This window comes from Aythya fuligula, chromosome 16 (genome assembly GCF_009819795.1).
Source record: "Aythya fuligula isolate bAytFul2 chromosome 16, bAytFul2.pri, whole genome shotgun sequence".
Lineage (NCBI taxonomy): Eukaryota > Metazoa > Chordata > Aves > Anseriformes > Anatidae > Aythya > Aythya fuligula.
In genome coordinates this window covers 4,605,291-4,619,823 of record NC_045574.1, presented here as the reverse complement: position 1 = coordinate 4,619,823, position 14,533 = coordinate 4,605,291, and the positions used below count along the sequence as shown (strand labels likewise).

The 14,533-nt window shown below is 53.6% G+C and overlaps 1 protein-coding gene across 1 annotated transcript in view; it reads right to left on the bottom strand.

The window, feature by feature from the left end:
- PPP1R16B (protein phosphatase 1 regulatory subunit 16B) overlaps positions 1–14,236 on the bottom strand; it is a 57,986-nt gene extending 43,750 nt beyond the window's left edge. Inside the window, exon 1 of the mRNA XM_032198244.1 lies at positions 14,216–14,236. The gene's annotated coding sequence lies outside the window, so the exon portion shown is untranslated. The remainder of the gene's footprint in view (positions 1–14,215) is intronic.
- Positions 14,237–14,533: the final 297 nt, after the last annotated feature.

The window sequence follows — 14,533 nt, the reverse complement described above, 5'->3', positions numbered from 1 at the left end:
GCAGGAAATGCCTCTCAGCATACCACGCCTGCACTCCCACCCGGCGCCTTTCCCACCCCGCTTCCACCATTGTTTGCTGAAAGATGAACAAATATTTCCCAAAATACACCTGAAGTAGAAATGACGGCCGAATTCTGCAGGTTTTTGAAAGCATGTAAACTATTTCAGTGCTCCTGTTTACCCCAGAAAGCTGGGAGCTTTCCTCGTGGACGACACCTTGGAAAGACACGAGGTGAGGAGAAGCGTGGCTTGCTCTGCTCCCCATGTTCCAGCTCTCCTGGCTTTCCTGCTCTCACAACAGCAAAAACAGGGAGGGGTGAGCTGCCTTCACAGGGGAATAAATGAAATGGCAACAAGGGATGCACGAACACCAGGAGATATCTGCTGCTCCCATGGGGATCAAGCTGCCCTGGCACCAAAACATGCCCGTCCCCAAAACACCCAGTGAACCTCTAAAGGAGCAGAGAGGACCCCTGGAGAGGACTTCTTGAAGCGGATACAGGTCAGCTGCTTAGGCACAAGTCCCCTAGCACCCTCCGCAGACCCCAAAAGCCTCATGAAGACTTTAGCTCCATCACTCCAGCTACCTGGTTTCCAGCAACCTGGTTTCTCTGTACCGAAAGATGGCATGTTGCCTTATGGTCACACAAACCAGCCGGTGTCATTACAGCAGAGGTACAGGCCCAAGCGTTTGTTTACCTGCAAAGTGACACAGGAGCTGGCTGTGTGGGTGTCTGTGGTTTGCAAGGCATTGCATTTTGGTTTCTGTTTTATTTAAAGAAATGAAAAAAAGCTCCGTTCCTTGCACTCGGTTTCCATGAGCTCAGCAGATCTGAGCCCTGGAGCTGAGCACATCCTGTGAGGCGCAGGGACAGTGAGCGCTGCTGTGTCGGGGCCAGGAGGGAGGCGAGGAGCTTGCTGCTGGGTTGTGCTCCTGGCTTTTGGCAGGGAAGGACCCGCTCCAACAGTGCCAGAGAGCAGGCCCTGCACAGGGCGTGCAAGCGTTGGCAAACACAACCTTTAAAGAACTTCGTGTTTCCTACATACTTTGCCTCACCTTAACACAAGATAGGTCTGGCTAAGCTCAGAGGGACTCTTTCAGGGCATTGGTTACTCACTTGCACTACCAGACACCCCGATTCTGTGCATGTAGTGAATCCCTGGCTGTAACAAGCTGCTGCAGTGCAGGGACTGGCAGGGGCCTTCATCTCCTGTACACACACTTTTTCCGCATCAGATTTAGTGGTTAGTAGAGGAAAACACCGAGTGCATCTGTTTTCCTGTTCCAGCAAGCACTCAGGGCTGCCCCCCAGGCCTTCCTACCAAGCACTCCACTTGCAGCCACTTTGCCACAGCGTCGCTGAGAATGGAGCTGGATCCGTTCAATCAGCACCGCTGCTGGGTGATGCCGGAGAGCACTCTGCTCCCCCGTCGGAGCTAAGACCTGCAAATCCTCTGCCACATCTCCTCAAGGAGCTACTTAAAGCACAGCACGACACCAAAGCAGAGCACACACACTTGCAAGAGTCATTTGCTTAAGTATCATTAAGTGATTTAATTTTTATACCACTTTAAAAAAAAATAAAAACAAATGGAAAAAAAAAAAAAGCACACACACAAACTCTGGCAGAGCAACCTTTGAATGGGACACACTGAAACAAAATAGTTTGGCAAACAAATAATTCCTTTAAGTTGTGCACCTTTCAAGCAAAAGTAAAATTCAAGGCCTGTGTACACGAGCAGACTGCTGAAGTGAAGGAGATCGTTTCTCTTCCCTGGGATCATTTCTGGGAAGACACCTGTAGGACTGGGCCCAGCTGACTGGATGAAGTGTCTGAGTTTGCAGCATGAACTCAAGCCAGTGGCATGAAAAGCGACAGAAATAGCCCACTCCTCCCCACCTCACGTTAATCTTCTCTCGGCTGGAATTGGAAACCAAGCGCAAAAGCCTATAGCAGGGATCTGAACACATAAGCAGCCTGCAGCAGAGGTGGCTGCCCGATTTATTTATTTCCTTGGCATTGACTGCTGCACCACAGCAAGGTGAGGAGTTTCCAAACTTACCCCTGCTCCTTCTCAGCAGGACCCAGGCTCACCCGTACTATTCTGGATGACCAGCCTGTTGCAGTCCTGAACCCATCCTCCAGCAACGAGCACCACTGATGAATTCACAGGCTCCTTTTTCAAGCAGTACCCTCAGCACTGTCACTGCTCATCGATACAAGACGTACTGCATCATGGCCTGGGTGACCAGCCAGGATCTCTCTCCCCAAGGCCTGGAGAAAGCAGCTCTTCATCGTTTTCTCCCCAGCAGCACAGCAACACGGTGAGGGGACAGCCAGAGAGGTGCCAGAAAGCCACCAGGAGCGGGAGGTGACAGGCTGTGGGACGGGCAGGAGGAGGCAGGCACAGGAGCTCAGCTGTCCCCCGGGAAAACCAAGGCAGGAGGCAGGCGGGGTTGCCATTCACACAACGCCATGTGATGAGGACGGCAGCAGCGTCCCCCTCGCACACAACAAGCTCCGAGTCATTTCCTAACTGGTGTCACTGCTGGGATCTTCAGGAAGAAGATCCACTTCCAGATCTTCAGGAAGACGAGAAAGCAAACCCCTCTCCTGGCTTGAGGCCAAGCGTTACTGCCCAAATGCCCAAACCTCCTCCGCCTCACACTCCTGGAACCGAGGGCTCAGCTGCTGGGCCTGCCAAATGCAAAAGGACAGAGCACCAGGCACCAGAGGCCACACAGGCAACTGGGAAGGGATGTTCAAATCACCCAGAGCTTGCACAGAGATGTGCCTGCCTCGCCAAGGAATCCCAAACACCTATTTCCCCCCACAGTGCCACAGGAAAGCCACATTTCCTATAAACCCCAGGGGAGGGGGATGCCAGAATGCCCGTGCTGAAAGGCCACAACGCCGTGTTTCCCAGCCTCATGAAGTGTTTCCCTCCTCCTTGAAACCAAAATGTGCATTTCCCCAGTCCCACACCTTGGCGGGCAGGTTGCACCCTCACCTTCAGCTGGATCTCCAAGCGATGAGGGTGCCACTGGCTGTCACCTCCTCCAGGACGGCCCGGCCAGCAGCAGAGCTGAAGGCAGAAACCTGCAGCTGGTAACACACAGACCGCGAATGCAGCCCAAGGCAGCGCGTCAAACAACCCATTAACACACACCTGAGCCAGTGCTTTCAAGATAAAAAGCAGCAAACCCTTCTGCGGGGGTCAGGAGCCTGCACAGACAGGCAGGGGGAAGCAGAACAAGGTCACCTGCCTGGCTGCAGGCTGCAAGCTCACTGCGAGAGCCCCCTCGGGACTATTATTGCTGGCTCTGTGCTGCACAAGGTATCGGTGAAACCCTGCTTGTCCCCCAGTGCCACGCTGACAGCTCTGACCATGGCTTCTGGTTGCAAATTATTCTTGCAGGCACCATGCAACGCTTCCTGCGCCCTGCTGCAAGCCCCACAGCACCCGCAGGTTAACCACACGGAGGAGTGAAAATTCAGAGAGTCGCTGCCACGTGACTCGATGTCACTGCTATCTCAGAAGCAAACAGCTCCTTCCCTTGCTCAGCTTCTGCAGCATTTCGAGCAGCACACATGCAGCACGACTGAATGAAAGGAAAGAAGGTCAAAGTGGCAAGGAATGTAACTTGAAAAAAGAAAATTAAACACAAGATTTCAGCCAAGACCCCTCAGGGAACGCAACTCCTACAGGCTGCCGTGGCATGCTGGGGGGGGAGAGAGGGTACAGAAGTCTTCTGGGTGAGAGATCTCATCAGAAACTAGGGGTTTGGGGAGAGATTCTTGGCTTTCCCACAGGTTTCTTGTATGCAAAGTAAGTAACTTAATCTGTGCCCCAATTACCTTCTTAAAGCGAAGGTACCGCTTCACCTGGCTGCCACAAAGGAGGCTCCATCGCTGGTAAAGGTGAATTCGGTGGGGAAGGTGCTCCAGTGGAAGTTGTATTCCTCACTGGATGGAAAGCTCGAAATGTAAAGCTAGGCTCTTCCCCAAAGAATTGAAAACATTTTGCTTTGGCTGCGTTAGCTCTGGTTTCAGATAATCTCTCCCTCTTCAGTGAGCTCTTTCCTAGCGGTGGGAATGAAATTCGAGTAAGAAGGAAAAGGAAAAAAGTGAAACAGCAAGTCCAAAGAATTCCTTGGAGCTGATGCTGGTAGGAGAAAAATGTAAGTGCCTCATTCTTTTCTCCTCCCAACTGTTCCACTCTTAACAATATTGGCACTTGTTTGAGGAAAGCCCCTCAGTATTTTCACCGTGTATTTCCTGTAAACACCCAGCACAGCACAATATACTTTCTTTTTCCCAGCAGTATTTCAGCATGGGCTTACTTTCCTTGCTTCCTTAAAAAAAAGCCCTCCCCTGCCAAGCAGTCCTCCCCCACACGTTGGGAACCACCCTGCTCCTCCACGACAAGCAAAACAAAGCCAGCGGTGGTCCCCAGGCGTGTGCACGCTGCCCTCGAAGCTCCTGCAAACAAGGGGAGAGCTGCACCTTCAGGGCCAGCCTTCACCACCAGCTTTGCTTTAGGACACGAGTGGGATGTGGGATGCAAGTCTGCTACGGCACCAGAGCCAGGCCGGCTCCTGTCGGACAGCAGCAGGACACAACACTTGTGTCCCTCTAAATGGGTCGTGGGCAAAGCCACTCTTTGAACCCGATTCCCATTGCAAGGCAGCAGGACTTTGGGGCGTTTTATAAAACCTCAAGCTAGAGAAGAACATCTGCTGCGCAGAGCTCCTGCCTCTGGTCACCGCAGCACTCTCGAGGCTGCTGCCCTGCTGCATTAAGCAGCCCCCTTTGGCTTTCCAGGCATGAAAATGCAGTTTTGCCTTTTGCTTCCAGGTCAACCTGGGCTCCTGGTCATCAGCTTCCAATCTGGAGAAGGGAGAGGGACATTTCAATCAGCTTGAACATGGAAAAAAATCAAATTACGGTTTTGAATCAAGTCCAAATTATAACTGAGTTTGGGGCTCAGTTTCAAACTGTACACCAAATGAGTCTTGTGCAATAGAGAAAACTGCTCAACAGCCCACAGATCTGCAGAGACCGCGCACCAACTGCACCAGTTCCTCTTTTTCCTTCAATTAGGGCCGTATGCTTTAAACCAGGAGTGAAGTCCCCACTGTGCCCCGCTGCCTGTCCCCGAGCCAGCGCAGACACCGGCTCAAGGGCAGCACTGAACGACTCCAGAGAAGACGATGCTCGAAGACAAGGAAATTTTATTCCTTCAAGAATCCATTACACACCACTCCCCTCTCCCCTTTGCTCTCCCAAAGAAGAGTATCTGCTAACAAAATTTATCTCCAGCATCAGAGGAGCAGCAGGATCCCTGCCCTTAGGCAAAGAAAGGAAGATCAGAGCAGGATTTCTGTGCAAACATGAACTGAATCCCAGCTTCCCTCGCACGGGAGCAGGCCCATCCTCTGAGCCAGGCAGCTAAATAGTGAAGGAAAAGCATGCAGCAGCGCCGATTATGTGGAACAAAAATTAATTGAGGGCATAAGTCTCCGATTCGGCTCTCCAGTTATTTTTCCACAGCAAGTTATATGTGAGTGCAGGTTGCAACGCAGACACCTGCAGGGAAAGCATCCCGACCCAACTGTGACAGTGAGATTACCTCCTTTTATTTGTTTTTCAGGGTAAAGCTTCCATTTTTTATCAGACCTGCAACAGGCAAACGTACACGATCTTTCAGCCCTACATCCCCCTTCCTGACGTTTTGAACTACACGCGTGGAGATTCTGAATGTGAAAAACACCAACAAATGCCTGCAAAACAGGCTTTAAAGTAAGAGACGGAGGGGAAAAATAGCTAATTTCCAACAGAACCTCCAAAACACCGCTGCAAAGCCCACACCCTTCCCGTACGATACCAGCCGGAGCCCTGTTTGCCTGCACACCGCTTTTTGACTGAAGTCCTTTCATTGTGCAAAGCCACCCGCACGCACTGTGGCACATGGAAAAAACACGGGGAACAGCCCTGCTCCGGCCCAGCAGCCAGCTCGATAAGGGAGCGGATTTTCCATCTGCAGCTCCGCGGTACCTGCGGCCGTGCCAGCCCTGGGACGTTTCAGCAACACCAACATCAGTGCCGAGAGCCCACCAAGAGACACCCAGCCCTCGGCACCGGGTGGGCCCAGCAGGATCCAGCCCAAGCAGAAGGTAGGAGAGGTCCTCACACCACGAAGCCACAGAGCAAACACTGTGGAGCCCGTCAGCTGCAGGCCATGGCACAGATGTCACCTGGGCTGTGACAAAGGCACACGGTGGGAGGAGAGGGGTTGAGAGCCTGGGAAGCAGCTGTGCCGTCGGGGTGGTGTGCTGCTTTCGGCGTGGAAATGACTGACAGGACCTGAAAGCGGCTGCTGCACACCTGACAGAAGGGATATTGATTTCTGTGGGAGATGCAGGAGAGGATGCTCATCCCCATCATCTGATTCATTCCTTTTAAATAGCAGTTGTGTTTAATTATTGCTAACCACATGCCTTCAGCCCTAATGCTTGCAGACATTACTGAGCTCATCCTTAAGCATTCCAGTGATCCTCGAGAGATCTTAAGCAAGTAACACACAAAGGTGCCCGCACATCTCCCATCCGTCGGGGAGCCCCCACGTCTGCCCAGCAGGGAGCCTGCAGGCCCTGCAGGAGAGGAAAGAGGTGAGACCTTGGGAAAAACAATTTATCCACGCTACAGCGCATGAAATTTTGCTCCATACAGCTCAGACATCTGGATTTCTGTCCGAGGCACTGCCCTTATTCCCTGGTGAACCCCACAATGCCTTATTGATTCTGCTGCTAAGCCACGCACACGCTGCCCCTCCACACCAAAAAATTCACCCCCTTGTCCGCCTCTCCCGCAGGCTGAGGCCAGCCACGAGCAAGCACGAAGTGGGCATGAGGCTGCAGAGGGTCAGGCTTCCCTGCAGCATGAAACAGTTGCTCTAGGGTATCGCTATCAGCCCATTCGCAACAGCAGCAAGGTCCAGCACCACCAGATATTGTTACTGCTGGGCAATCACCAAGACTTGTGTCTCTTGAATCCCACAGGAGTAACTGAAGTGCGTTTTCCAGAAAGCTGCCCCCTAACATTTCAAGAGCAGACCAGCAGATGCCCTGCACGGGATGCCGTTTGCTGCCAGCTGGGCTTGGCGAAGGAAAAGCATCCCCACCAACAGCCCCACCACTGCCTCTCACTTCCACCTCAGCCCGAGCACAGCTCGAGAGCAACTTGTCTTATCTTAGCTGCAAGCCGTCAAATCTAAACAGACACACAGCCTTCTGCAGCGCTAACATCACCAGCTTCAGTCTTAAATCAAACACTCAGAGCAGCTTGCCACTGCCTTGCTTGCGAGGCAGATTTTGTGTTTCTAAAGTACCTTATTTTTAGGCGCAGCTATCAACCCGTACGTCACCACCCATGTCCTACTTTTCATGTTTTCTGCATCTACGCTTGGCCACAGCCAGCGATGGCATGGTGGCTTCCCTTGCTGCTCTGACCACACGGTTGCCCTTACATTCGGTTTCAGACCTTTACCATTTATTGCTTTGCAAATATGATTTAGGATATTTCATGCAGACTTGATTACCAACACAGCATCAGAACTGCAGGTCCTTCTCTCCTCCTCAGCATTACTTTGCTTCTGCAGCTACGAGCAGTAGGGCCACAGGCCCCTCTTCTCATCTACCCACAACACAAGGCTTGGCCTTCCTCCTCTGCTGCCTGGATGTGCAGCTCTGCCTGGATTTGCAGACACACAACTGGCCCAGGGGAGAAAGACTTCCCCAAAATACTGAGATTTAAGGGTCAGACCTCAGCCGGGAAGAACGGCTGCTCTCACAGGAGACTTTCTGGAGTTTTCCAGGCACGGGTACCCAGCTCGCCATTCTCGACCTGCCTCAGCTGAGCACTGCTCTAGGAAGCTGCTCTAGTTGGGTGGCAGAAAGTTGTTCTGGTTGTGAAAGTCATATTCAGGTCACATCTTAAAGCCAAAAACCCAACCCCGCAGGTGGTGGAGATGGCCCTCCTGTATCCCACTGCCACATCTAAAGCACGGCTCCCTCCAGTTGCTTTGGTGGCTCAAACAGGTCAGCAAGCACAGCCCACCCAGGACAAAGCCCCTCTTACTTTCACATACCAGCTGGATGCTGCTTGCTCAGGACCTCAGGAATAAAAAGCCAAGCCCTACACAAATACCTAAATCTCAGCTTAGCGCCAGGCAGCAGAGCACGATGGTGGATCTCATTAGACACTTCACAGCCAGCACAGGGCTCACGTCATCCTTGGTCTTTCTCTGATGGGTATTTGACCTCTGAGCTGCTCAGCAAGCAGCTCCGCAGAGCTCATGGCTGTGCAATGCTGCCAGCATCCAGTATTGCTGCATGGAGCTGCTGCAATGCCTCGTCCTCGGGGTTTTCCCATCAAAGGTGCCATCACTGTACCACGAGGTCACACGTGGCAGCTGGGACAAAATTAAGGCAGCTGGGACAGGTAAGTGAAACTGTGCATCTCCAGCCCTCCCTCCTAACTACCTCCTCTTGTCCTTCCTAAAAATGCTGGACCTGCAGCTCCCGCCCCCTCCGGCTCGAGGGCAAAGCCCCACGGCACTGGGTGCTGAGCAGCCCCTCACCTGCAGCGAGGAGGCAAGAGCTAACGAGCAAACTCACAGGGGAGGTCTCTTGGCAACACGGGGTGAGAGAAAAGGAGGGGAAAATTGCTGCCAGCTTGTTTGTGTGCACTTAGGGTGGCATTTCCAACCCTGTAATTGTTGCATAATGAATTTAGCAATGGAGTTCAAGAGCTATGATTCATTCAGGCCAAAAAAACATGAGTCAGCCCCCGAAGAATCATGAGATGTTAAAATTATATACATTTAACTTGAGCCTGACAAATCCGAGGGAGCAGCGTAGCAGCAGAGTGTCTCAGCACAACTCAAAACATCATGCAAATACCCCGCAAGGCGAGCACCGGGCAGAGCAGCGAGGCACGCCGGCAGCGCAAATAATTTACGGCCGGCACCTGAAGGCGGCTCAGGTGATCAGCCCCAGCTGGGACCCGGGCACCTGATGCTGTGTCTTACCTGGCACTCAAATCACCTCCTGGGTTAAAGGGAATGAGGTCCCGTCCAGCCTGGCACAAGGGCGTTGTGCCACCTCCCTGCGGAGAGGAGCACTCGAGATGCTCGCTGCTGCGTGCGAGCAGCACAAAGGCCGGACAGACGACAGGGGAGGAGAGGAGAGGTTGCTACGGGGAGCTGGCACTCTGGATGTTAAAACAAACCACAGCGTGGGGCTGGAGAGGGAGTGCGGATCTCTGCGGGGGACAGAGCAAGAAAGAGGGCAGATTCATTATGGCAAAGGATGTCTACGTTCAGGAGCGTGTGCGGATCGCCAGGAGGCAATGCGGAGAAGACCTCGGGAAAAATAAGATTTTTTTCCTAGCTCTGTTGGGTGAACTTGCTTAAATCATGCCCTGTATTCTGTGCTTACGGAGCTTATGTGAAAAGAAACATTATTCTGAACCAAGATAGGGTGCAAATTCAAAGCAGAGCAACTATTCTGGGTTAACTCCCCAGGTGGCTGCTTACTCTAGAGTGGCAATACCTTTTCCTAGTTTAATTCACTTTAAAAATAGATTAGGCCAATGGTTCTGATCCGCAAGGCCATCATAGCTGGCCTGCCGCTTTTAGAGCACCCTTAATTAGAGCCTGGATATGGGGACCTGTGGGGCTCCGGGATGCAGCTCTGATGGTCCCAGTTTGGCAGCGCTGGATTAACCCCGCGGGAAGGAACGAGCTGCCTGCAGGAGGGTCTGCACGGAGCCCCCCTGGCCGGGAGCTGCTGCCCAACAGCCATCCCACACGGACACGTGCTCCCTTCTCCTCCCTCTCTGTACGACAGGGGACGGCCGGCACCACGCACTCTGCCCAACCCGAGCCAGGCAGCGCTGCAATGAGCCTGCAATCCGTGCCGGGCGTGCAAGCAAAAGCTGCCTTACACAGCCGTTTTTGTTTAATGTTCATTCGAGTTTACCATTTATCAAAGTTCTATTTAGCCTCATTAATCACAGCCTATCAAGCTCTTTCGAAGGCAAACAGAAAAGAGCACCCAACAACTGCACTTCGTGCTTTATCCTTCTCCTCCTGGAATCGTGGAAAGCCACGAAGCAGGAATGCCCACCCACCTGCCTCCTGCTTTCCAATCACTTCCCATGGGATTAAATCAGCTGACTATTCTGGAAAATAAAAATTGTATCTCTTTCGAGCAATATCCCAGGAGAGCAAACAGTGTGTTGTGCTGGAGGACGAGCAGAGGGAAGGCAGATACACCGCTCCCAGCTCTCGGCAGCACCGGTACCTGCATCGGGACTTGGGTGCGGTGTCTGAAGGCAGGGATGGCCAAGCCACCTTTGTCAAAGGCTTTGTCATTTCCTACCCGGGCCTCTAGAGCTGGAAACCCTGCAGCTCGCCTAATCCACATCAAATATACACCATTTGTTTGCTTCATACCGGTATCGAGGCTTTGTGCTCCTAAAGCTATTTGTTTTTTTCTAGGTGTGGACGGGGCTCAGTTAACCACAGTATTTACACACTTCTGTGAGGCCTTGAAGGAGAAGGTTCATCAGAAGAACCGCGTTACTCTGGAAGCTGTACTTGCCCCTGCAAGGAGGTGACACCGAGTTCAGGCTCACACCGAGCAGCCCAGCAGGACCCGGCACAGCAGCAGGCTCTGGGCTGCTCACCTCCACCCCAGCCAGCAAAGCAGCAGCATCACCTTAGAAATAATTCATTATTACTAGAAATATAGAAATATAAACAGAGAGAGAAAGAAAAACGTGTCGGGGAGCAAAAAGCAACAGGCTGCAAAGGAACATGCCCAAAGCAGGAGCACTTGGGCGAGCCACAGGCAGTGCCGACGGGCAGCAGAGCCGGCAGCACGGCGCTGTCGGGATGAATGTGCGAGGGAGCACGTGGAGAGGAGCTGAGGAGAGACGAGCAGATTAACAGAAGACAACAGATTTCTAGTAAGATTGCGATAAGCCTCTTTAAACATCCCTGAAGGATGAGCCAGCTGGCAAGGCCGTCCTCCGAGGTGGTGTAACTCAACTCGGAGCCTTGCTAAAAGCGAGCAGCTGACCCCTTTCACACATCCCGGCTCGCTCCTGCAGCTCTTTAGGCAACGTGGCCGAACGTGCGGTGCCTGGATGCTTCTGCACCCGCCAGCAGCCTGCAATTAACAGCCTCCCAGCAGAGAGGAAGCCAGCCCTGAACTATTTTCAATGAGCAAACAAGACGCGAGGTCGGGCTGATCGTTAGTGCCGGCGGAGCGCACCGTTCCCCCGGCCTGGCCAGGCAGCACAGAAGGCAACGCGCTGTGTGTGCGGGCTGAGCCCGAGCCACGTCCCCAGCACGAGGCCGTGCCGCTGCCCCACGCGTGCCGGTAGGGCTGGGGGCAAAGGCATGTCGCTCCTGGAAAGGGCTTTGCCAAAGCAGGGATGGCAAGGTGAAGAGGGGGGCCCCGCTATGGTGCTCTAACCTCCTTCCAAAATTCAGCTCTGCCAGGCTCGGGGCAGAGCCGAGTTCCCCCTCTTGGGCACACCACATCCCCATGAGCAGTGTCACCTTCTGAGGAGGAACAGGAGGGGAAGCAGGGGAAGGCAAGCTGCAACGTTACCATTCTGATGCTTTTTTAAGGGACGACACCTGCAAAACCTCCTGAAGCTGGAGTGGACCCCTCACAGGTACGGCTATGGGAAGAGCTTGTCCTGTCCCTTTTCCAGCACCCCAACAAAAACCCACAAGTATTAGAAACCAGAGGGATCACCTGCAGCAGGAGAGGGCTTCAGAACGAAGAACAGCAGCAGCGGGTTTGTTTGATATCAGGCAAGATCTTCTCCGGCCAATTAGCTGGTGATACAATTTGCCCACTCGGGTCACTGAACCCCCATTTAGCAGCTTCGAACGAGCCGAACTGCGGCCAATCTTCCCCCTCCAGCAAAACGAGGGATTCAAAGTGCAGCTAATGACAGAGGTTCAGGAGGATCTGGCCGAGGATTTGGCCTGCTGCTTTGAGAGGGCCATTTATTGCCCAAAAAGAGACCGACCTCTTTCAAGCCAAAGAAGTTAATCCTGTGAAGACAACGGACCTGAATTCCCTATCTTAATTCACAACCAACAGTACCAGAGAGCTGCCAAACTCGAGGCAGATGCAGGTAAAAGAATAAATAAATAAATAAATAAATAAGAGAGAATCACATCCAAAATCAGGTTAAGGAAGGTCACAGTTAAACCCCCCTTCATCACCAGAGAGCAAGAGACATTTTTAAGGATGGAAATAAGAAAGGACTAACGTCTCCTGAAGACTTTTTAGCACAAACCCTGCTTTTTCACTAATTTACATAAGACAAAAATGAGACATCCCCTCACCCACAAAGGCTTCATTATTTGTCAGCCTCAGACTCTGTAACCATTATTCCAGCAAACATTGGTTGATGTTTTTCTTCTTACTGGATGAAATGTGCCTAGAGGCAACAGGCATTTTATAAATTATTAAACCAAGGGAAAATGAGGTCCTAACAAAGTAGCTGCAGAAGCGATGCAGAAGCACCAAGGAGCCGGTACAATTGGTACCAGCACACTCACACAGGGTCATTTTTCCAGCACTGAAGGACTCAACAACAAGACATTGTCTGAAATGGGCAGCCTGCTCACACGAGAAAGAAAAAGTTGTATCTCGGTGCTTCATCACATCCAGCAGACATCAGAAGTTCAACACTTTAAAGCTTATTTTTGTTATGAAATCCCCATATGCGTCTTCCAGCTAGAAGGAAAATAAGCTTTTTAACCTCACAAGAGATCTCAGAAGATGAAGCAAAACCCACAAAAATAATGTAATGAGAGTACTTTCTAATATAAGAAGAGTGTTTTCAGGATCACGCGGAGTTTTTGAGCAAACCCTTAGCACAGAGGTGAAGCCAGGAAAGCATAAATGAAAAGGTGCTCTTCCTAGTCAGGATTTAGCACATCTTTCACAAGAACAACACAACCTCTCCAGTTTTGTTTGGCTCCAGACTGGAAAGCCCGTTCTGCTTTGTGCCCGACGGACACCGGGCCCCTCTCCATCAGGAGCAGGGCACCCGGCGGCAGCGGCCAGCTCAGGGCAGCCGAGCCGAGGCAGCCAGGGTCAAGGTGAGCACTAGGGCAGCCCCTGGGCTGCTCCTCCCCAGGCTCCCCGAGCTCTCTGGGAACACCGAGGGCTCAAACCGAGATCATCGGCTTCCAGGTTTGCGACCCTCGTGCTTTCCTCCACCATGGCGAGAAGCCACCTTCTCTTCCCCTCCCCTTAGCTTGAGACACCCTCCTCAAGAGGAGTTAGCCCAGCGCAGGAAGGACCTTCCCACGATAACGTAGTGGGGTTAGGAGCAAGAACTTCTTTTCTTGCCAGCAGAGCCAACCGAGAGCATCCCCAACGCCGCAACCCCGGCGCTGCGGAGTTTGGGCTGCGCTCAGCCCTGCTGCCGGCGCCTGGAGGAGCCGCTCCCCATGCGGGACCTTCAGCGCCTCGCACGCAGCCCAGCTGCAGTCCCGGTGCCCCTGCAGGAATTACGGCTGCTTATCTTTATGCTGCCTCAGGTCCGTCTCTTCCACAGCACGGTTATGCCAAAGGGGCGAGGGTTTCTAAAGGCAACCAGCAAAAGCCCTCGGTGAAGTGAGGGAAGATTCCCCCCTTGGGTTCCTTGGGCTCCGGGCCATGACCCACGGCCCAAGGGTGTCCTCAAACACCAAACGCAGCCCTTGGCCAGGGGAGCAGGGTGCCTTAAGGACCTAATTCCGTCCTCAGCGCTAGATACGTCCGAGATAAGGTCGGACACATTTATTGTGGGATTACCCGGGTGTCTTGAGCCACCGGGGGCGGGCAGCGGGCTGCATTATTTAAGCGGCTCTCACCAGCCCTGGCTAGGATTGCACAGGGCTGGAGTTACCGAAACTCCGTGATTGCAGCCACCCGGGAGAGGCGACAAGGACCCCGGGGGGAGGTGGTGGTGGAGGGGGGGGGAGGACACCCCCACGGCCCTCCCCTCTCCCAAACCCACCCTCCTCGGGCGACGAGCTCTGCAGGGGCTGTCGCGCCCCCGAAGGGGTCATCGCCCCCGAAGCCCCTTCCCCGGCCCCCCCCTCTCCATCCCCGCTGCCCCTCACTCACCCGATGCGCAGCGGGGCCCGGCCGCCGAGCTCCCAGCGCCCCGGCTCCGGCTCCGGCTCCTCCGGCGGCGGCGGCTGCTCCGCCCCGAGGTGGGGCCGCGGCTTTCGGAGGCGCGGCCGCGGAGCTGGAGGCGGCGGGGGGGCCGTGCGGGGCCGTGCGGGGCCGTGCGGGGCTGCCCGGCCCTGCAGGTGGCCGCCCGAGCATCCTCCGCACCAGCCCCTCTCGCAGCATCCCCCGGGGATGCTCCGCAACGGCCCCGGGGGGTGCTGCGGGAGGGGCTGGTGCGAGCGCTCAGCAGCTAGACTGGGTGAGAGTGTA